Source organism: Camelus bactrianus, chromosome 30 (assembly GCF_048773025.1).
Source record: "Camelus bactrianus isolate YW-2024 breed Bactrian camel chromosome 30, ASM4877302v1, whole genome shotgun sequence".
Lineage (NCBI taxonomy): Eukaryota > Metazoa > Chordata > Mammalia > Artiodactyla > Camelidae > Camelus > Camelus bactrianus.
Window position 1 is genome coordinate 24,772,833 of NC_133568.1, and position 23,102 is coordinate 24,795,934.

General features: G+C 43.6%; 1 protein-coding gene across 10 annotated transcripts in view; it reads left to right on the forward strand.

Annotated features, from left to right (window-relative positions):
- The first annotated feature begins 20,315 nt into the window (after positions 1–20,315).
- Positions 20,316–23,102, forward strand: part of SOCS6 (suppressor of cytokine signaling 6) — a 235,098-nt gene continuing 232,311 nt past the window's right edge. For 7 of the 10 annotated variants that reach the window (XR_012503368.1, XR_012503369.1, XR_012503370.1 and 4 more), the window contains exon 1: positions 20,316–20,537. The gene's annotated coding sequence lies outside the window, so the exon portion shown is untranslated. Of the gene's footprint in view, positions 20,538–21,204; positions 21,226–23,102 lie in introns of those variants that run through there. The other 3 variants (XM_074355450.1, XM_074355452.1, XM_074355451.1) reach the window with 2 other exon arrangements.

Consider the following 23,102-nt stretch of genomic DNA (forward strand, 5'->3'; position numbering starts at 1 on the left):
AACTCATGAATAACTGATTAATGGTGAAAAATGATATGTGGGTTTTAATGGCGTGGTTAGATCAGTTAATCAGTGAAACCAGAAGCAGGAAAAGGAGTAAATGGCTGTACAATTATAAGATGTTCTATGGATTACAGAACAGCAAGACGTCTCAGGGGAATTTGGTACACAGGCTATTTCTAGGAAGTATTGGGGCACACACAATCCTATTATATGCTTCCTTCTTGTCCTATCAATTTTGTCCAGCTGAACTCTGGTTAAATACATTTCAAAGGCTCTCTGGAGGAGAAAGGCCACAGAAAGGCAGAGGGGAAGTTTCCTCTTTCACTTTAGAAATGCGGTGGGGAGAGGCTGGAGTAAGTATATGTACTGATCAACTTAGTCATAACCAATGAGGAGAAGAGGTGGAACAAAACTGAATAAACTTCTCTATTTCCTCCTGCACTGCTCCAACAATGGGCCCCTCCAAGACAGAGGACTGATTCCATCTATGGTCTAGGGACGGCTTCAAACCTGACGTCAAGAAACTGCAACTATGGTCAGCTGTCAGCTACAACTGAGATGTCAGAGTTCCACGAGCTACAGACTTTAAAGAGCAAGAGATAAGTCATCTGTTACTCAAAAATGGACATCCCTTGACTCTCAACAATGGTGCAAAAGAATCCTCCCCAAGACATACATACACATCCATCAATTTGTGAAATGCACTACTCTCCTGGCTTTTTGACTCTGAATCCTAACCATCTCTTTCTTCACTCTAACACCCTGGCCTCAGGCACAGGAGCACTGGCAGCCCTTATCAGTCCCTGGACCCAGCCCTTATCTGGAGTCTGCCCTTTTGAACCCAAGCACACTTCCGAAGTCTTCCGTCTCTTTCACCAACAGGGTTGAGAACCTGGAACTAGTTCCCATTCTCCCACTACTCTTCACATGCTCATTTTCTCACTCTTCTCTGTAAGAATTCATTTTGTTTTGGCTGATGAGACAGAGCCCAAGTCTATTCTATGAAAGTTTTGTTCTGAGTGAAAATTAGAATGTAGCCATTTGTCTTGTAATTTTGATATACTGATCATCAATTTTCAGGTTTGGGAAAGAATCTTATATTTAAATGGTCGTAGATTTGTGTAAATACAATCTACTTTCTCCCCATCGAAAGAGAACACATCAAAAGATAAACCATCTGAAGAGAAGCCAAAGTGGAGAGAAAGCAAAGTGCTGTCACTGGTTAAGAGGACAGGGGACTGAGTGTGACCTTGGTTTATCACACTAGGTTCTAAAACTAAAACCAGAGTAAAATCAGATTTATATAACACAGGCCCCATAACTGGCTAGTTCAAAAAGAATCTGTCTTGTTAAAAACTTGAAATTGTTTTTTACCTGAAACAAACCTATATGACAGTAGTTTCTCTGACATAATATGTTCCAAGAGGGAGGTGACTGGGAGCCGAGCAGAAGGACCAGATTGATGTGTCATTCCCAAGAGAAGACTTGCAGGCACAGAGACCTCTCAGTGCCTCTCTTAGAACTAGTATTTTGTGCAAACATATTAACATGTTGTGTTTATTTTACTTTAACAAATGGTCCCTTAAAGCATTTGCTTATTTTTCACACCAATGCTATGGTTCCTTAGAATACCCTTCTCACCCTGGCCGGTCATTTTATCATCTTAGGTTGCACATAAGTAAACCATTTCTTTACTTTGCCTTCCAATACAATTCCCTGAAACCCATGATTTGATGAAGAGGGATGTATTTTTTAATACCAGGCACTTTAGTATTGACTTGACAGTAATTATTCTCATACTTTTCCAGTAAACAAAATTGGATGTTCGTAACATGCAAAATTTACCTGGGACTTTCAAACAGGAAGAGACCACAAAAATTATATTTAACCTGAAATGCCATTAGTAATAGTAGCCCCTTTCCAACACTCTCATTCACTTTTCATGTTACCTTTTTAATGTTTTCAACTACTTATTGTTAAAATTTTAAAACATAATTTGAAAGAATAGTATGATGAACCATTATGACATTTTACCCCAATTTCAACATGCATCTCCCCAAAAGGATATTCTCCCGTATAATCATACTATTACTATACTAGGAAAATTAACAATAATTCCCTAATACCCAGTCTATGTTAGAATTTCCCCAATTTTCTGCAAGTGCTTTTATAGCTGGTTTAATTTTACATTTCAACTGAAATATGGTATTTGTGCTAACTTAAAATTATATGCCAACATTGTATGTGAATATATAAACATATTCCATTTTGTTGAGGTGTAAAGGCTTGATTAGATTTCGTTTACATGTTTCTACTTGTTTTATAGATTTTGTGTGTGCTTCCTACTGTATCCCACCAAGAAGTACAGATTATTGTAAGACATTTCCTGTAGGCAGAGGCAGTTAGCTCACTCTGTTGTGGGTACTTTTCAGTATTGTGATTGGCAAGTATAGTGAGTCATTTATAACTTGGCAAACGTGCTCCTAAAAATCAATTATGCAAAATTATGGAGCAAAAAACCACAGTTTATGGGGGAAATGGGGTTAGAAGCACAAATCACAAAAACTTCATCAATGACACGTTAAAAAAAAAGAGAGAAACCCGATAAAAATGGTAGCAGTGTTTTACGCATGTTAAATGGTTAAGAAATACATACACACTATGTAAATGTGGTAGTTTCTCCTGAAAAGACCTGAAGTTTGCTCATGGGTGTCAGAGGATGATGCTGGTGGATGAACTCATAAGCAAGTATGAAATGTGCGTTATGCTCAGATTGTTTCCTCATCTATTAATCACGTTGGAACTGGAATGTGGTTTTAAAATAAGCGTTAGAGCAGAAAGTAATCTGTGGGTTGATAATTTGATACCACGTGAATATCCTGTTTCTCACCAACCTTTCTCCTCTTGGTTTGAGCATCCACTGATTATCTCTGCCTGAGTCTGTGATTTTAATCACAGTTATAACGTGGTGACTTTCTAATTGCATCAATCCTTCTGCATTTATAAGCTAACATTGACCTGCAGGAAGAGCTTTTCCTCTCCTGCACGGAGGGTGGTCTGTGTTCCCACTTCAGACCACAAAGTCATCTAACCTTTCTTTTGCTAGCTATCCTTCAAATGTTTAAAGCCATGATTTCCAATTCCCTCAGTCTTCTTGTTTCCCAGTTAAATATCCCCATTTCTTTAGCTGTTTCCCATATCACATGCTTTGGAATTCCTTTGCCATTCTGGTCACTTTCTTTTAAACTCCAACTGGCACACAGAAAATATAATTCCTTAGTGCGGGCTGACTGAGTGGATTGAAACAACTGCCTTCTTCACGCCAGGCATTATAGTCCTAGTAACGCAGCCCAAGGTCGGCGTAGCTTTGCTAAGGTCACATCATACTGATATTTGCACTAGAATTTCGGCGTTAAATTTCCTCCAACCACACTTCCTCAATTTTTTTAAGATCAAGTATCAAGAACTTCCTGTGTTAAATATCATCTTTGTAAATTCAACCCAATTGTCCAGCTCTTTCCATTCGGTTTTTTTATACTAGCTGTAAATCTCAGGGGCTCTATATTTTTATCCAAGTCATTAATGAATTCGATCAGCAAAGGGCCAAGGACAAAGCATGCTCTTCATGGTGATCATTCGACATTTCTTGATGATGATCATTCATCCAGAGAGCTATCCATCAAACTGTCCTTGCCTCGAGCTAACATTTCTCTATCTATTCTTCAAAGACATCACATGAGAGAACTTGTCAAATGCTCTACCAAAGTCCAAATACCCTGGGTCTACAGCATGCCCCTCACTTCCCCATTAGTCACACTGCCGAAAAAAGAAACAAGGTTGGTATGACATCACTTGTTTTTAGTGAAATTATGCCATAGCCTTATGACCTGGCTTTCTCTCCAGGGAGTTCACAAACCGCTGCATATCAAGCAACTCATTCACCAATGTAACAAAAGATGCTTTTAAAAAGTAAACATGAAACATGTTTAGGGGGAATTACTTTAAAAATCAGATCAACTATTAAGTTGTAATGCTTAGTTATTTAAATTTTCTAAATATCTACTGCCTTCTAACCATGGAAGAATTTTGTAAAAACATGAAAATAAGATAAATGGCAATAAGTGTGATCAAATTTCAAAAGAAAGCCTCATGTATGTTTTTGATGCACTGTATTAAGTTTAATTGTTTAATTTAATATATATATATATATATTTTTTTAACCAGTTCTCATTATTGTCAAGGGTTTGCAATTTTCTAAGGAGAAAAAAAATGATAAAGTCGGTCCTAGTCTTCAAACCTGCCTTTAAAATTTTAACATCATAGTTTGTAACACTGGCTTTGCAGCCTCATTAAATACCATTTCTACATTACTAGTTTTATGTGATGTTTAATAGGTCTATAAATCTATCTAAACAGAGAGAGAAGAAATCAGTTAACAGGGTCCAACCAAAGGGATCAATCAGTAATTTCATGGCAGACAATTCTGCAAATAGATTGGTCCATATTAAAGTTTTAGCCTTGCAGTTACACTCTGGAGTAGAGATTCGTGCAGGAGCGTCGACATGACATTACTTCATAAAATTAAAATATGAGTGAGAAAAAGTCCAGTGACTATTTTTGTATAGACTTAGAACACTAAAGGCGTGTTTCTGGCGGTGGATTTTCCTAGACCCAAAGAACACTGTCTTCATCTCCGAATTCGTGAAGGAAAGGCAGTCAGAGGCACGACACCCCCAAATTTCTCTGTGACTTAGTGCTGATGAAAACCAACAGACACTTGGTCAAAGTTTTAGAGACATGTAAACATGTTCACGCTGATGCACATAAATGTTCTATTTTAAGCTATTAAGCCAGTTTTAAAGAGCTAAAATCCAATCTTAAGGTATCTGGAATCGAAAGTGAATATATAAATAACTCTAATATGAACTAGAATACTTGGCATCTAATCCAGGACAAATAACACGCTTAATATTATGACAATATGTGAAAGGATCATTTCAATATTACAAAATAGACACATACTGAAATCAGCTTGTATCAATTCAAAAGGAATTTAAAAAATCAATCCTATTTAAAAGAGGATCACTTACTTTGTTTTCCTAAAAAGGAAATTAGCACTTTACCTTTAACTTATTTATTGGAGTTCCACTAGGAATTCTGGATCTAAACATTACTTTTATTTTCATCTAGTGTTGAAATATCAATCTTTTTCCCCAAAATGTCCAATACTTGTTACATTAAGTTAAGCAAGGAATAAAATGCATAAGGCAAATGGTCCCCTCCTTTCTCTCCACATTGAAAACAGAACAGAAATTGTCTGCTTCTTTTTCAGTTTTTTTTTAAATCTAGGTAATGACTATGTTTTTGGTATCACTGTTGATCATGCTAGCCCATACTTTAGAGAATTATGGACTGTGCATCATACAAATAAAATCAGTTTGTTAGTAATGAATTATGCAAAGTACATTTTACTATAGAAAGTTTAATGTTAATTTCTGATGACCTTCCTCTGAGTTTATTAATGTCTCTCCCCTTCCCTTAGCCCATCTAAACAGACTCTATATTAATTACAAACTTAGCTCTGGCTCAGGACTGACCATACTTCTTATCTCTTTGTAGTGAGCATGCCAGGACTATAAATGGGATAGAACACTGTCCATGGTCTGTGCCAATTAGTTTTAAAATAAACATCTTTTAACTAAGATGAGCACTGTGCCAATATATGTATTTGGTGTAGAAAATGATTTTTAAAATTAGAAGCGAGTCTTGCTTAGTTTCTATAATGGTCCAACATTATCCAAGTCCATTATCCTGTTCAGATGGATGAGTTCCATTGTGGATGGCATTTAATTAAATAAGATAATGCATGTTCTTATTAATATGAATGTTCTTATTTATCTCTTAAGAGGGAGCTCACATAGCAAAAAAAAAAAAAGCCATATTTTAATGGTTACATGAGATAATATTTTTCAGGCTAGTGAACAGAAAAGATATTTGAAATATAGTAGTTTCCCAAATAATTATTGTGCTATACTTAGTTAACTTCACAAACTGACAAATTAAGATTCTGCTTTTGCTCCCTTACATTCTGTGATGAACTATACAAAAGGTCTTTTGATTCGTAGATGTGCTGGTTATGTTTATTATATTTATCTTTACAAAAATAAAAATTTCCCCTTTCTAATGTAAAAATATTCAGGTACAATCCACAATATCACATAATCCATTGAAAGCAAAGACAGTCATAGAAAAGAAAGTCCCAACATAATTTGTGCTGAATGTTACACCTAATGTCCTGTCACGTTCTCTATCCGACGTGATCTCAGACAGTGAATAAACTCTACGCACTAGAGTCCTAACTTTGAAGAATAAATTCCAAAATGAAAAATAGGAATGTAGCCACGTCTATAATATTTTTTAAAGCACACTAATTAGGACCCTTTGTTTCTTATGCACACAAAGGACGTGGGTGACATAATAATGAGTTTCAAATATGTGAAAAAATTCTATAAGGAGATTATGGAAAACGTTCCTGAATGTGCAAAGAATGTCACAATCAGACACGTGTTTGTGTGGAGGGGTTCTCATTGGCCCAATGAAAGGTCATTGCCTTCCACTGATAAAACAGAGAATGAAAGGATGCTGCTTACTAGGAGCAGTTTGCATTTTATGTATTTATGTCTTAGGGGAAGGTAATTAGGTTTGCTTTTTTGTTTATAGCAGAGGTACTGGGGATTGAACCCAGTGTATGCTAAGCATGCACTCTACCACTTGAGCTGTACCCTCTCACTTTAGGAGCAGTTTAATAAAAGGATAAATAATACTAATCTTCTGATCAATTTAGATATCCACAAACTAAAGAGAAACAAGGTGAGGGAGAAAGCATGGAATTAATACAGCTAAATGAAATGCACAGGTCATTTCAAATGTGTAAGTTAATGATTTGTAAAGTATAAATTATTCTAATATATTATCTATTTTAAAATTTAGAACTGAATAACTCATACAGTGGTTTGAGAAGTAACAAAAATACCCAATTTGAATTTTAGTTTAATTTCCAAATCTTAGCTTCTGTGAGGATGCTAACGGCTTCAAATCAGGTACTCAGGCTGACGTTAATTAGTTAATTATGCTCTCAAATCGAATAAGGTTTCACAGTGTTACTTCTAAGATATTTTAGAAGGTAATGAGGCTCTGAAATAATAGTTGAAATGGCATTCATAAAGAAGAAAGATAAATAACAAAGTATTTTAACATCTGATGTACATAATGGGAAGATTGAAGAACAGTAGTATTAATATGTGAGGATTTTAGCAGAGACCAAGAATCACTATATATATATAGATATATTCAATATATCTATATCTATATATCAATATATATATATATATTCTTTAGAATCCAAATACTGATGTGTTATAAAGACTGACCTCACACAATCCTGGGAACTGGTTACGCAGTCTCGGTAAGGCTGTAGCTTTTTCTGCCTGGTGTTTGGCCTTCAGGCTGCAGGGCCACATGCAGAAGGGAAGCCGGGGAGAGGCTGGAGGACGCATGCGCCTGGGCTGGAGCCCACAAAGACCGCCTGGGCCCTGGTGAGCCTCCCATCGCTTCCCTGGTGAGGCATCCTGCAAGGGGAAGCGGGCTCTTTTCATCGTTGAGCTAAACACGCTGCTGGCTCAGGCATCAAAGAAGTGAAAGGAGGATGTGGAGGGTGATGGAGCAGCCACTGGGCCCAGGTATCCCTTACACCCACGAGGTGAGCCAGCAGGTAAATGACAACAGGGGTGGGCGGCCAAGGAACCTGTGTCTCTCCACTGACCTTCTGAACATGAGAGTAACAAAACTGCTACTTCACTTCCCCTTTTCAAATGTCTCTGTGGCCCGCCCTAACCAGAAATACACAGGGACAAGAATTCCGGGAAATGTTGCCTAGCGTAGCCAAGTGAGCGTATTGCCAGGCCACCAGAGGAGGCTTGGGGATTATCTAGAAAATGAAGTGACAGCCCGGTTCTAAAATGTACCCTCCAGTAAAACTCCTCCAAGCTGCAGACCTGACCTGCATCCATTCAGATGCCGCATGGAGAAGAGGTGTTGCATCAATCAGAGGGCTCGCAAAACAGAAGGCAGACCCAAAGGGTTTAACGAAAGAAAGCATAAGAAAGGGACAGTACACAGAGCCGTGAGCACAGTTAAGGACTAACAAGGGACAGTGACACTCAGGAACTAGCAACATTCGGAAGCCATGACCACCCAAAATGGCAAGAGGAGGGAACAGCCCCTGTGAGCAGGGGTGGAGGAGGGGAGCAGTGGCTGAGTGGCCTCTCAGGAAAATGCCTTTTGGATTCTTTTATTCACTGATTTAAAAATAAAACAATTAAAATTCAACCAAAATATTTTGAAACAATGAGTCATTCTAAGTGGGCAGCATTCATGTTAAAGTCTTTAATCAGAGTATTTCTGAAAAATAACTGTTATTTAAACCCGTATTTATTTCTTAATTTTTACTCTATGGAGCCTCACCTCTTTCAAAATAAGAAGGTACACCGAAGTATAGAACCAACAAGAAGCTGTAAATAAGTTGAGAAAATACAAACAGAATTTATTTCACCTTTTAGAAAATGTCCGAGTTTTGTTTGGCTTTACCGATGTTTTAGGGTGGAAGTTCTCGCCATGCTAAAGCACGGCTGGGAGCTGTGGGACTTCTGTTGCTTGTCGGTATGACAGAGCAGAGGTAAAATTGTTAAGGGGTATTTTGGTCCTTCCTTCACGAAGGCCCTGGGACAACCCGTGGGCCAACATAGGAAGAATCTTCTATTCAGATCTGTCCTTGAAGGCTTCCTCAAGTTTACCCATGTGTCTCCGGTCTACCCTCAACCGGTCTAATAGTTAAGCCTGTCTCTCTGCACCAGCCAGAAATAAAGACTTAACGACACTCTAGCCATTTGTCGGGAATAAAATGTTTATCACGCTGCTGCCCCTCCATGCTTAGCAGAGACTCAGCTGAGAGCTGTGTCTGTGGCGGTGACCTGGCAGGGATCCGCCAGTCCTCTGGAAAGGAGCGCTAAGTAGTTGGACCGCTATTGTTTGCTTCACTGTCCCAGGAGAATCGTTTTCAAACAAAACTGAACCTGAAAATAGGCAATGACAGAAGGAAGTCTGAATCACCCTGATGTTTCCTGAATAGCTCCCCAGGTCTTTTGTTGCTTTCTCTTTTCAAGTTAAATCCTGGAGGTGCCAGATTTTTCCTGAGTGTACGCACACTCAGCAGTATTTTAAAGGAGGACTCTGTTAGAACACTGTTCTTGAAGAGCTGTCAACGTGATTCGTTGACTATTTTTATTAGATGTTAATTCACTACTAGAATGAAGTACACACCACGTGCTCATGAAAAGGTAATATTCAAATAGGTATTTATCAATGTACGCTCACTTACTTCCTTACATAAAGAAGAATTTTTTGCCAAGTGCTTTTCTTAAGTCAGCGCAGGCCTTCTCTACTTCTGAGTCTCATCTGAAGTCATGTTCTTTCGTGACGACACCCGAGGGCTAAGAAGGGGAGAGAGGGGACAGGTGCGTAGTAGGTGGACGCCTTAGGATTTACCTTGTTGTGGTCATTGTTAACACCTGGCTGACGTCACTTTTACCTTTCAGTTAACCTCACCTCCTCTTGATCAAGAGTTTAGCGATGAGATAGCACTGAAAACTGGCTTGCCCCTCCCCCCTTTCATGTAATTACTGCATCATTTTTTCCCTACAAAATATGTGTACCGTGGGCATGGCAAGGGGGTTATCCTGATGCCAAGAGTAAGGGGAAAAGCAGGAGATACATTAACAAGAAGGTGGTCAGGGTGTGCCGTTTCTTTTTATGAGAACCTGGGGTTAAGAAAGTAAGCAGTTTGGTGGGGAGGATATGGCTCAGGTGGTTGTGTACATGCTTAGTGCGTGCAAGGTCCTGCATTCAGCCCCCAGTGCCTCCACCAAAAATAAATAAGTCAGCCCAATTACCTACACCCACCCCCCAATTTTTGTTTTTAAACTAAGCAGTTTCTATATTTTGAACCCTCATGTGTCGATGTTAAATGTTATTTTCTTAAAATGTTCATACTTCATTAGGTTATTTAAATGAAACATACAGTCTGCTACAAATTAAAATTTTACAGTCCAGGTTAATGTTAATGGAGAAGCGAGGTAAATCAGGATAAAAGCAATACGTTCCCTCCACCGAACAGTTTTTACTGAAAAAAGCACAGAAGAATCTTTATTATAAAATATTCAGTTATTATCAGCTTCTGAATATGTTCAAACACATGCAATGCCTTGATGGTTTAAAAAAAATCAGTATTTTCTTCTCTAAAAAAATGAAGTCTATTTAAAATTCTGAATAAAAAAGTACAATAAAATACTATCTTTGGGCATAGCTATGTACCTACAGGCCACTTAGAAACCTGTTCACTCCCCCTGCTGAACCACTCCTCCCTCTCAGCGGCTGACGCAGAGTGTTAATAGGTAAGGAAGGATGCTAACATTAGTTTCTTTGGGTCAGGAGTTCAGAAGCAGCTTAGATGGGTGACTCTGGTTTGGGGTCGCCTATGAAGTTGCAGTCAAGGTGTGGGCTGGGCTGCAGGCATTTAAAGGCTTGTCTGGAGCAGAGGCCCCTGTTCCTGCCCACTGCTTGAGTCTCCTCCCAAGGTGGTGGTGCTTTAGCAAGACTCCCCCTGCCCTTCGTGTCTCCTCTTAGTAATTTCCCATCCACTGGCCCCTTCACCCTGATTGTTGGCTGTAAATCCCGGCTGTCTTTTACCGTTTCCCGAGTTAAGCCCGATCGCTTTCCCTTGTTGCTGTCGTCTGGACACCTGCCAGGATCTAGTCCTCCTTACCGTTTTATCAAGTGTCAGAGTACTTTCTCCTTTGATACCCTTCAGGGCAAAAAGAAGTCCTTTGTGAATCTGCTGGCTCCAGCTTACACCTGCAGGTCCACAAAGCCCACCGGTGGCTCCCGTGTCCTTGGCCTGCCACGCTCCGGGGGTGCGGTCCTGTCTCTCCTTTCCGCTGCTGGGCCAGGGCAGCCCTGGGCAGGCTATTTGCATCAACCCCAGGCTCTCCTCAGCTCACGCTCTGACAGCTCTGGTTTTCTTGAAGCTTTCCATTGCTTGGCTTAAAGTGGGGAGGAAGCAGCTCCTTCTCTCCCTATGTGGAGGACAGGACACATGGCCTCTTCTGCACCCTGAAGCCAGGCAGGTTGGCTTATTCACTCAAAACAGGTTCCCAAGCCACTCCCTTTGCCAGTCGGGCATAGATTAGCACTTAATGTCAATGGACTTAGCATGGATCAAACTCTAGGCCAAGGAGACGGTAAAATGGGTCCTGCTGGGAAAGCCATTCACTGAAAACACTTCTATGGTATGTATGTACTTCCTTCAAAGAGTATGCCTTTTGATCTCAAGTCCTGTGGCCAGCCACTGCTGAGATGTGACTCGGGACAGGAGATTTATGGGTACTGATTCCAGGTGTGTTCATTACGGTTATGCAACAAGACATTTGAATGCCCAATGACCAATTTTTCTTGCATATCTCACACTTTATAAATGCATCTGCTGTTCATTCAAAACAGGAAAATTAATTCACTGTAAACTGTACTCAGTCTAAATGTTTTAATAATCATTGATTGGTGTCCTTGTGGGTCACTACGCACAGCCTGTGTTTTTGTCTTGGGTGGCTGGCTGGGCGATAGAACTCACCACGATTACACAGTTCCAGGGTCTGCCCCTCAGAGTACTTTTTCTGTAAGGAGATAGATCCGACTTTCAATGCGTTGAAGGTACTTTTTAATCTGTGACTAGTTTCATTCTCAAGAATGAATCTGAATAGTAAATTCCAAGACAACTATCCTAAAATAATTGTTGCCAATCTGGCAGTTCCTAACTTTTGGAGGATCAGTACACGCCACCCCAAATTATGCCATTTTGGCACATTGATTATTTTGAGCTGAAAGCCACAGAGAAACAGCAGGCACAGGCAGAGCTCTCTGCCCCCCTCCTTTCTGTCCAGAAGCAGGGCATCTCTTTTCTTCTGTAAAGATGACATAAACTTCCACTTGTAAGGTGTCGCCTCCAGGAAGATCAGAGAGGCCCTGAGATGCGATGAGATGTGTCTGTAACAAATCTTACTCTTAATTACCATCTATTTCCTTGTCATCAGCCCACAATTTACTGTCCTGGATCCCAAACCCCTTGTCCTTTGTTTAGTCACTTTTGTACAACTTACCACCCTTTCTTAAAGTTGTACACAAACCCCCAAGTCAAATGGTTTCTTTGAATTTTTTTACTCCTTATCTGTGAAGTTGCTGTGCACACAAAAATATTAACATCAATTTAAAAATTACATGCCTTCCCCTCTGTTAATCTGTCTTTTGTTTAATATGCATGACTCAGGAGAAGAATTTAAGAGGTTAAGTTTTTCCTCTTCCACACTTAGGGCCAATATCATCTGAAAAATAGCAGTGGAAAAATTAAAGATTTGCTAAGGAATTAGGTTTTTATTTATGGGGTTCAGGACATAATACCTCAAAATACGGCACCTGGACATGTTGAATATTTTGAGCTGAAGGGATCTGAGAAACGGCGTGTACCTGAGGAAGGTCATAAAACCTAGGAAGGACTCACTAACCTACCTCTGAAGCAGCCCTGAGGTGCCCTCCCTGCACCCAGAGGAAAGGAGCATCTTTATCTCCAAAGACATAGGAACACAGAGAGGAGTCTGAGCAGTTTACTAGCTTAACTCAAGCTCTTTGTCCCACTATCTCTTTCCGCTGTTCATCATACCTGGCGTGAAAACACTCAGGTTTAACCGTTTCTTCAAGTGTTCATTCCCTCACGATGGCTCCTGTGTCACAGAAACCTTATGTTGTTTGTTTTTTTTTTCTTGGTTTAAAGTGAGTCACCCAGTGGTTTAAATTAGTCAGCTGAGATTCAAGGGGAGGGGACATATGGGAGTGTCAAAGAATGTCTCTGGGTATGTTTTATAATTGACAAAACTCCTTCATCTTGCTCTTAAATTAGTTGTACTCACCTATTAAACTCTTAACTCCAACAAAATCCATTCCCTTTACTTCCACAACTTCGATCCTAGTCCAAACTGCCAGTACGTCTCACCTGGGCTCTGAGCTCTTCTCCCTTCCAACCTTGTCCTGCTAAAATCCATTCTCCCACCTTTTAACAATGAAAGCTAGTTTGCATTATCCCTTGATTAAAATACTTGTTACTTCCCATTACTCTTAGAATCAAACGAAAACGCCTTACCTTTGAGCCTTGAGAGGATTTGGCCCCTGGCCCCATTCCAACTTCATGGGTAATCTACCCATCACTTTTCACCGTGTTCCAGCCGCACCAGTCTTCTCTTTTCCTCAAATATGCCAAATTCTGTCACACGTCAGAGAGTTTCCTAGAATGCTTCCCTACCTAGATCTCTGCAATGTCTCACCCTCATCCTTCAAATTTCAGAACAAAGGTTGCCTCCTCAGAGAGGCCTTCCTGGATCAACTCAGGTAAGTATCAGGATCCCTACCTCAGTTACTATCTCCCCATCACCCAGTTTATTTCCTTAGCAGCACATTTGTTCTCTAGGCTTCTTGGTTCATCTGCTTAATTATTTAGTGTTAACCCCTCCCTCCCCTCTCTTCCTCCAGTTCCACTAAATTAATCTCTTTACGGGAAGGCACCTTATCTGCCCTTTTCATTCCCTTATCCACCACATTTCTGCACCAAGACCTATGCTTACAACACAGTGGATGCTCGATTAATGCTTGTTGAAAGATCTCCTGCACCTAGAACTGTGCCTGGAGCAGAGTACACGTCAGGGATCTCAGATGTGCAATGGATGCTTGTAGCAAACAGACTGAATGGCAGCTGCAGTCTGGCTCCACGCTACAGGCAACAGGGTTTGAGCTTCCGCCTCCTCGATGAGATGACTTTGTAAGTTCCCTGTATTGGCTTCTGAGCGCTGCCACAGCAAAATACACCAAGTGGGTGGCTTAAAACAACAAAAAATGTATTATCCCACAGTTCTGGAGCCTAGAAGTTTGAAATCCAGGAGTCGGCAGGACCACGCTCCCTCTGAAGACCTTTGGGGAGGATCCTCCCTCGCCTCTTCCCGCTTCTGGTGATTGCTGGCATTTCTTGACGTTCCTTTGCTTGTAGCTCCAGCACTGCGATCTCTGCCTCCCTCCGCGCCTGGTGTTCCCCTTGTGTGTCTTTGTCCAGGTTTTCCCCTTCTAAGGGTCAGCGGTGGATTAGGGCCCACCCTAATCCAGGATGTCCTATTTTAAGTTGATTACATCTGCAAAAACCCTACTTCCAAATAAAGTCATATTCACAGGTGTAGGGGGTTAGGATTTCAACATCCCTTTTGGGAGATACAATTCACCCCACAATAGCACCTAACAGTACTTACACTGGGGGCTCCAAAGGGGAACATTTTCTTTTTCACCTTTGATTATTTTGTGCCTCCCCCCACCCCTCCTCCCACCCCTGCTTAGATTGGAAGCCAGCCTGAGTCTGGGCAGTTCACTTATCTCAGGCTCTGGTACCCCTTAAGCCCTCCAGGGCTCTTCCTCCTGGGGGCTGAGCCTGATACATAAACGGTTCTGAAACTCCTGGTCCCCAGTTGTTACTCATTTCCTCAAGAGCCTGCGGCTAACACACTGGAATAGCTTTCACGTGACGTGTGCCACGTCAGATCACTGGCCGGATTTAACATTCGCTCCAGTTGTATACTTTAATTGTGTTATAAGCTCGTTTGTTGAGTAGGGAGCTAATCTGGGAATCTAATGACCATCTACAATGTTGCATTTTTCCTTAGAAACTTTGAACTGTAAATGGGACTTATAAGCTAAATTACAAATAAACTCTTGGAATGGAATTACATAGGTGAATGGGGAAACACAGATGTGAAAAGTTACCAGTGATGCAAGAATCAAAGAACAGTGGGATAGAAATGTCTAGGTCCCAGGGTAATGAATGACTGATGATGTCTGAAAGAGCTATTGCTTCTAGGAAGATATTTATACTTTAATGACTCCAAATCTAAAGAAACAAAGCTCTAATACAGTATTTTAATTGATGCCATAGAAGGTACAGTATTTTTTTTTAATGGATTGTCAGGCCTTCCTAATACTTCAGAATCACAAGTGTGGGTAAAAGTTTACTTTTCTGAAAAATGCTGACCCTCCTTTGGACTTCGGGATTTTGAATTCAGTAAGTTCTCTTGCCATGGAGAAGGGTTCTTTAAGAAACAGGATTCTACCCAACTAGTGGTCTCACAGTGAGGAGAAGGAGGGATGGGTGCCCTGAGCTTGGCCATGGGAGTTCTGGCTCTCTGCCTGCTGTAGGGAAGAATTCTGACCCCTTCCTCCACTGCTGAGTTAATGGGGGAATTGTCTGCATGTTATTCACTGCTACAGGACCTGCCTCCTAAGATTCCAGAAGAAGCAAATACATGCCATCAATATTTCATGATAATGGCTATTTGCTAGATTTTTTTTTTCTCTTTGCACTAAATCAATCGGGTTACCTTACTCAGTGAGACCTGTAAACAATCAGACAAGCCCTGGATCCTGGAAGTGGAGAGGACAGGATAAAGTGAGGCATTTCTTTTAATTGTCTTCACATAGGAATCTTTGATGTGAAACCGAGAATAGTTGGAATCTGGGTCTACAGGGGACTCTTACCACACAGTAATGATATTTTGCTGAAGTGCAATCTTTTGCACAAACAAACAGGTACCCACCTACCTTCTGCCAGGTCTTCAAAACCCTCAGAGCCAACTGTTCTGGGAGGCAGGCATCATTCCTTTGCCTTCAGCGTGCTGCCAGCTAGCAGAATCTAACTGCTGATTGAAACAGCACAGACATTTTCCCTTAATAATTGTCAACTGAAAAAAAACTGCACAATTTTAAAAGTTGAGACATGTTTTATTCGGTGGCCTTGCAGAGAACTGTAATCTGAGCTACAACCTCTCAGATAGCTCTGAGGGACTGTTCCAAAGACGTAAGGGAGGACCCAGAGTGAATAGAAGTTTTTGCTGAGAAAACTGTAGTCGAACATCAAAAGATTACTGCTAGTCACACCAAAAAATGCAGACATCCCATACTAATGATTTTAGTGCCCTTCTACGTATGGGAAGATGCTAGTGTCTGAGCTCACTGAAATTATTCCTTTGATAGGCATCTTGACCATCTTGGGGCAGTATCCTGCTTTTCTCCTTGTCCTGAATCCCCGTCAGGGGCACCGTCAGGGCTGCTCCAGTGGCTGATGGCCGAATGGCAGGCAATTGCTTACTGGAGTGTAGGCAACATTTTTCTGTCCATGTAATTTATGCTTTGGAAAGCAGGTATCTTTCACTTCCCAAGGGACAAAACAGCCACCCCTATATCTTGAAGCAGATTTTTAAAAGGGTTTTGAAAGCTTATTTATCATCAGGCTATTCTCAAATAGATGGAGAGAGGAATGGAATATTCATATTTACTCATCAGACATTTCTTGAGTCCCTATTGTACTAAGGCTCTTCATTCAAGGTACTAGTCCCGTGATATAAAGATGAGTAAGACACAGGATCTGCATTCAAAAGAGGAGAGAGAATTGTCACAATTCAGGGTAGAGCACGAAGTGTGCTACAAACAAGGTTGAATCCAAGGTGGGGTTTCCAGATAGGATGACGTCATTTCTGATGACATGGATCTGAACCTTGACTGATGAGGGGTAAGATTTTCAATGCACAGAAATAATCAGAGGGTGAGGGGCGGGGAGATGGAAGAACACTCTAGACCGAGGCAGAGCACGAGTGAAGGCACAGGGCTGGTTCTGCCTGGAGATAGAGTTACCCAGCCTGGCCTGGTACGTGTTACATGAGGAAGTTATGGACTGCGTGGCTGGAGAAGTGGGTTGGGTCTAACTCTCCCTTCAAATGCCAAGGAACTGAGTCACTATACTTTATGTGGAAGGCAGGGTGAACACAGAATTTATTTTCTGAACTGGAACAATTTTGGGATGAAAGTTGTCACTGTTCACATTTATGCCAGAACATCAGTTCTAACCTGGTACTGTCCTGGGCAAACTGGGACGTCTGGTGACACTAGTGATTGGGAAACTCTGCAAGGAGGAGCTTTTGACTGGGAGGAGACTGCAGTGACTTCATTCCAGAGAACAGGCACGCAGGGTGGCGGGGGTGGGGGCGGAGGGGCTGGCAGGCCGAGGACTCTTGTATTAGCTCCCTAGGGCTGCCGCAACAAAGCACCACAGACTGGGGGCTTAACATGATAGAAATACATCCTCTCCTGCTGCTGGAGCCTAGAAGTACAAAATCAAGGTGTCTGGAGGGCCGTGCTCTCTCTGAAGGCTGCAGGGGAGATCCTTCCCGGCCTCTTCCAGCTCCGGGTGTTGGCAGCAGCGCTGACAATACGTGGCTTGTGGGCCCATCCGCCGCTGTGGTCTCTGCTTTCCTGGGATTCGCCCTGAGTGTCTTCACTTGCTCTTCCCTCCGCATGCTTGTCTGTGTGTCTCTTCTCCTTGTACAAAGACAACAATCATACTGGATTAAGGACCTGCCCGACTCCAGTATGACCTCATAACAACTTAACTACACCTACAAAGACCCCACTTTCAAATAAGGTCACATTCTGAGGTTCTGGGAAAGACATGAATCTTCAACCCCATACAAGTACCAAACAGGGAATTTTGAATGAGTGGAGGATCTCTCGTGATCCTCAAAGACAGGAAGGCAGGAGGCAGCAGAACAGGCAATAGGAAGGTGAAGGAGATGTTGAGAGTGTGAAATCTTGCTTCCTTGGGGCCGCTTTCCCCCAGGGGTTCAAAGGGTCCTTTTAGCACTGAGGATGTACGTGAAATACCAGGACGAGGTTGGAAGGTTGCCCACTGCATCCTATCCTGCTTCCATCCAGTTTTCTCAAGTCCGAGCTCCTCTCTTTTCCTCTTTTGGAGGAAGGGAAGACATTTAATTCTAGAAATCAAATCAGGCTTGAAATCGGGAGATGGCAGTTCAAGTCATGACTCAGCTACTTTTAACTTTGTCGCTCGGGCAAGTCATATGATTTCTGTTTCCTCCTCATAAAATAAGGATGTTGAGGATGATCAATAAGGGTCCTTCTGGCTGTGTCAGCTCTGACTTTAGGAGGAAGAGGCAAAACTAGGCTCCTCTGGCCCATTAAGAGGATACTTTCCATAGGATCCTTTGCCATCACCACCTTTTGGCAAGTGTCTCTATCTGACAGCATTTTCTACAGCCAAGAAGTGTTGGAACTTAGCCAAGCATGAACATTTTGATAGTGTATTTAGCCACTACATTATATTAAAGTTGTTGCTGTATTATTAATATTGTTGTCACTATTATCTCAATTTAGTGGTTAAGAGCTCATATTTTGGAGTCAGAGAGACTTAAGTCTGACGTGCAGCTCTGTCCCACAGTAGCTGTGTGGCTTTGGGAAAGTTATTTACTACTTATACACAAGAAGCCGCAGTTTCCTCATCTGTAATGTGGGGATGATGATAATACTGACCTTACAAACAGATCATTGTTCAAATAAAGGAGATAATATATACAAAAGATAATATGTACAAGATAGTATTTACCTGCCTTGCCTGTAAAACATGCATTACGCAGTAATCATCATTGTGGAACAGGTACCAAGTTAAGCGGTTCTGTGAATCATGTCACGTAACCTTCATGACCATTGGTTATAGTTAATATCAAAATATCAAAATCCCCTCCCCCACCCCACTCCCCTCTTCAAAGAAACGGAGGTTACTACTGAGAAACTTGGTTAAGGTCACACAGCTATATGAATTGTCATTGCTGGGATGCCAGACCAGCCAGCTCTCCTGGACCCAGAAGCCCAGGTCTTGATCCTGTCTCCTGGAGGAGTCAGCTCAGCCCATTGGGCGCTCACTGGCCCTGTTACACAGTCTCCAGCTACGTACTGGCCTTCTTTAGATCAGAGAAGGAGACGCCAGCACCCCTGATACTGCAATCTACCCCAAGTCTTCTCCTTTGGAAGGGGCTTAAAACAAGAGGCATGGGTTGAGAAGCTTGCTTCTTGTCTAATTACTATTTACTATGGCCACTAACCTCTCTGACCATTCTGTTTCAGTCAACATTCACTGTGATCGGATATCTGAGAATTGAGTGTCATTGAAATCAGGGTAACAGTAATGGTCAGGGTTTAGTAATAAACTCAAGTAAGAACTGAAGGAGACAGTGGTCTGGTGAATCACACATAACAAATGGCATCAGCCTTATAGACACTGTTCGGTCATAAAACAGATTGAATCACCTGACAATCCAATTTTTAAATTATGAATCTAGATTTTGTGTTTAGATGAGAATTGTATACCCCACATGTAAAGGAATTAAGATTGATTACTTGAACTTTTCCCTTAAACAGCTTTATTGAGGTATAATTCAGATATAAATTCACCTTTGAACAACTTTAATAAGACTTTTTCCTTAGCCTTATTTGCTTCCTTTTAAAAAGGTCCATACTATTCAAGACTTACAATTTTTAAAGCCAACAATAATTTTTAAGTTAGGTTTTAATGATACTTATCTTTAATCGCTTTCATCAAGAGAGAAGTAAAAATTTTCCTGTTGCCACTCATTGAGAAAAATCCAACTTGCTGTTATTGCTATATGTTAGTAGCACGGTTCAGCCAATTTCCAAAGAAATGAGTCAAGTTACCCAGCCGCAACTTTACATCACACTACCTTGGAATTCGGCGGCACAAACAATAGTGAACTATTCTTGCATAAAACCCCACTAACAAGGACTAAATGGAAAAGCAGATGGCTTGAAACAAGGAGTAAGTTTTCTTTCAACAGGCATATTTTACGGTTAAGCTAGAGAAGGTGTGGGGAAAGGCCTGGGCGTGCGGGCTCCTCTGTCCCCGTCCCTCCCTCCCTATGGGGACGAGGCCGGGGTCACCGCGCCAGGTGAGCACCCCCGGGCCGCGTGGGGGCCGCCGCCCGGCCGCATGGACGAGGGCAGGGCCGGCGCCAGAGGGCCCAGAACATTTTCCTTCCCGCGTCAGCCCGGGCCCTTGAAGGGGAGGCTGCAAAGGGCAGGGCACCCACAGGAGGAGCAGCTGCGCCAGAGGGCACCGGCCGGCGGCGCGGCGCCGGACGATGCTGGGACCCCGACTCCCGCGCCCGCCTGGCCCCTGGCCCCGCCCCTCGGCGCCCGGCCCCGCCCCCGGCGCCCCCGCCCCGCGGCCCCGGCGCCCCCGCCGGCCCGCCCCCCGCGCGCCGACGCCCGCCTGCGCCGCGGGCCGAGTGGTGGGCGCGGGGCGGCCGGCTCGGCTCCTCGGCTGCCGCTCCCGCTCGGCCGGCGCCGCGGCGCGCCCCTCCTGGAGAAAGAGGAGGAGGAAGAGGAGGAGGAAGGAGGCGGGAGGAGGAGTTGCGGGAGAGGAGGGCTGAGCGCGGCAGTCGCACCGGCGCTGGGCGAGGAAGCTGAGCGGCTGCCGCCGGGTGAGCGTCTGCGGAGCCGAGCCGGGGGCTGGGTCCGGGCTCGGCTTTCCGCTCCCTCTCTCGGGAGCCCGGGGAACCGGCCGCCGTGCGCCCCTTCTCCTCGGGCCGGCGGGGGTGGACCCGACGCGGGCCGGGCGGGGGAGGCCGCCCGGCGGGCTGAGGCGAGGGTCCCGGCGGCGCGAGGCCCTGCGCGCCTCGGCGGGTCGGCGGGTCGGCGGGTTGGCGGGTCGGCGGGCGGGGGCCGGGCCGGCGGGGAGCGGCGTCCGGGAAGCCGGGCCGGGGAGCGGGCCGGGAGGGCCGAGGCCTGCTTCCGCCGAGCGCCCGCCCGACCCCCCGGCCTCCCCGACCGCCGCGCGCGCCGGGCCGGGCCGCCGCCTTTGTTGCCCGCAGCCCGCCGGGGAGAGGCCGGGGCTCGGCGAGGCCTGGGGCGGCGGCGCGGGGCCTGCGCGCCCCGCACCCCCTCGGCCGCGCTCGGACCCCCTCGGGCTCGAGTCCGGAGGCCGGGCGGGCCCGAGAGGCCCAGGCCGCATCGGTGCCGCCGCCCCGCCGGGAGGTCGCGCGGGCCGGGACCCTCGGCCGCCCCGCGCGTGGACGCGCCGCTGGACACCCGCGGACTCGCGGCCGTGGGGGCGGGAGTGTGGAACCGCCCCCGGCCCTGAGACGGGCCTTCGTGTTCAATTCGCCTCAGGTAGTGGCAACTTCAGGGACACCACTGTGGCTCGTTCTGTGTCAGAACTGTTGACATTTCTCAGTGGCAGGTCCTTGCCCCAAACTTGGAATGTGTGCAGTGATCTGTAGGCCAACTCAACATTTAGTCGGGATGTGGTATTCAGGGCTCCTATCCCCACTTTTTGGAATTCAGGGCCAGGTGGGACTATGAGGCAGAACTCAGGCTTCCTGAAATCTATAATGTTGAATTCAGTTCAACAAATGTTCCTTGAACGTCTACCCTGGAAAAGGCTATGCGATGCTTTACTGTGTATGGAGACCAAGAACGTAGTAATCAGTTATAATGTGAGACACAAAACGTTCCCCGAATCCGTTCTTAGTGGACTGTGTTCCTTGGAATAGGTATACTTGTAATCAAAAGTAACCTGCCATCTACTTGAAGGAACGTCTGAGGTGTTCTAACCACAGGAGGTATACATTTATCTTGACTTTTTTTTTTTTAAACCCACCAAATACCACGACATGAAATCTACTTAGTTTACTTGAATGAATGCATTTCAAATGGAGTATTTAGTGCTGTGGAGAATCAGTGTTCCTTAAAGGCATCAGTGGCGTTGTTTACCAAGTTTCACAGCTAAAACCCGAAAACCTAGCCTGCGATCCGCGCCCCCTGCTTTCTTGCTTCTCAGTGCGGCATCACCTGGCAGGGATATGGTGAGTTTCAGAAGTCACCCCTGCTCTGAACAAGATAATGTGGCCTCAGCCCTTTGGTTCCTACATTGTCCCCAGTGCTTTCTTGTTGCTTTTGGGGAAGCTGGCTCACTGACCTTGGACTTAGCTAGGATTCTTAGAAGGACTCACCTGGGATTTGGCCAGTGCTTTCCACTGGCCTGGGTAGGATCATCCAGATTACTCACCCGACCCTTTATCCTTTTCAGAACTCCTTTCAGGGTCTCTTTTGAAACACTTTTTCCTTTTTTCTTTTTAATGATCTTTAAATACCTGCTGAATGGGTGAGAAGTACCTGGCACTGTCCCTTTCGCTCCTGTTTATTGGGAAGACAGGCAGGCCTTAAACATGGCTTCCGCAGGACCACAGGACCCAGGGGCACACCCTTGGGTGTCACCTGGCACCCTCCCCTGGCAGCACCTTGCAGGGAGTGGCAGAGAAGGGGTTTGGGTGCCATTGACCTGGGCTGCGTCCAGCTTAGGCTGTGGTGTGACCTGGGAGGAATGCTCAGCTGCACTGACTGAGCTCCTGCTCATTTCCTGGTTCTCACTGCTCCTTTTAACGGCCCTCTTTTTAGGGAACAGAAGCAAGCATCTTCTTAAGACTGTCTTCTTCGGTAACTTCACCCTTCAGACAAAACTCTGGTAGTTTCCTCCATTGTGGTCAGTTTTTAGGGAACTTTTGTGTTACTAGTATTATCTTATTTTTTTTTGTTTTGTTCATGGAATTAATTGTGTGAACTTATTTAAAAGACATAATATACTCTGAAAAAAGGAACTGTTATGCCCATTTCAAATTTGTGGCAATTACTGTTATTATTTGCTCAGAAATACGCAGTCATGCAAAATGGGTCGATGCACACATACAAATACTGAAGTATGAGATCAAATACCCTGTCATTTATAATCTCATATAATTAATGGATGTGTATGAATCTACTTTAATACTAAATAAGGTAAATAGGTAAATGACCTAGTACTAAAAAGATCATCTTTTGCTGTTTTCTGGGAAATGAAGGTTGTCTGTTTCATTTTTCTGTCCTTATCCCTGACCTCTTCTAATTTTGGAAATTACATATCTGTGGTGCTCAGTACTTTTGTAAAATTATTCCTTTGCAAGGGAGAAATTTATAATATTAGTATATGTCATAGAAGGGGGAATCTTTCT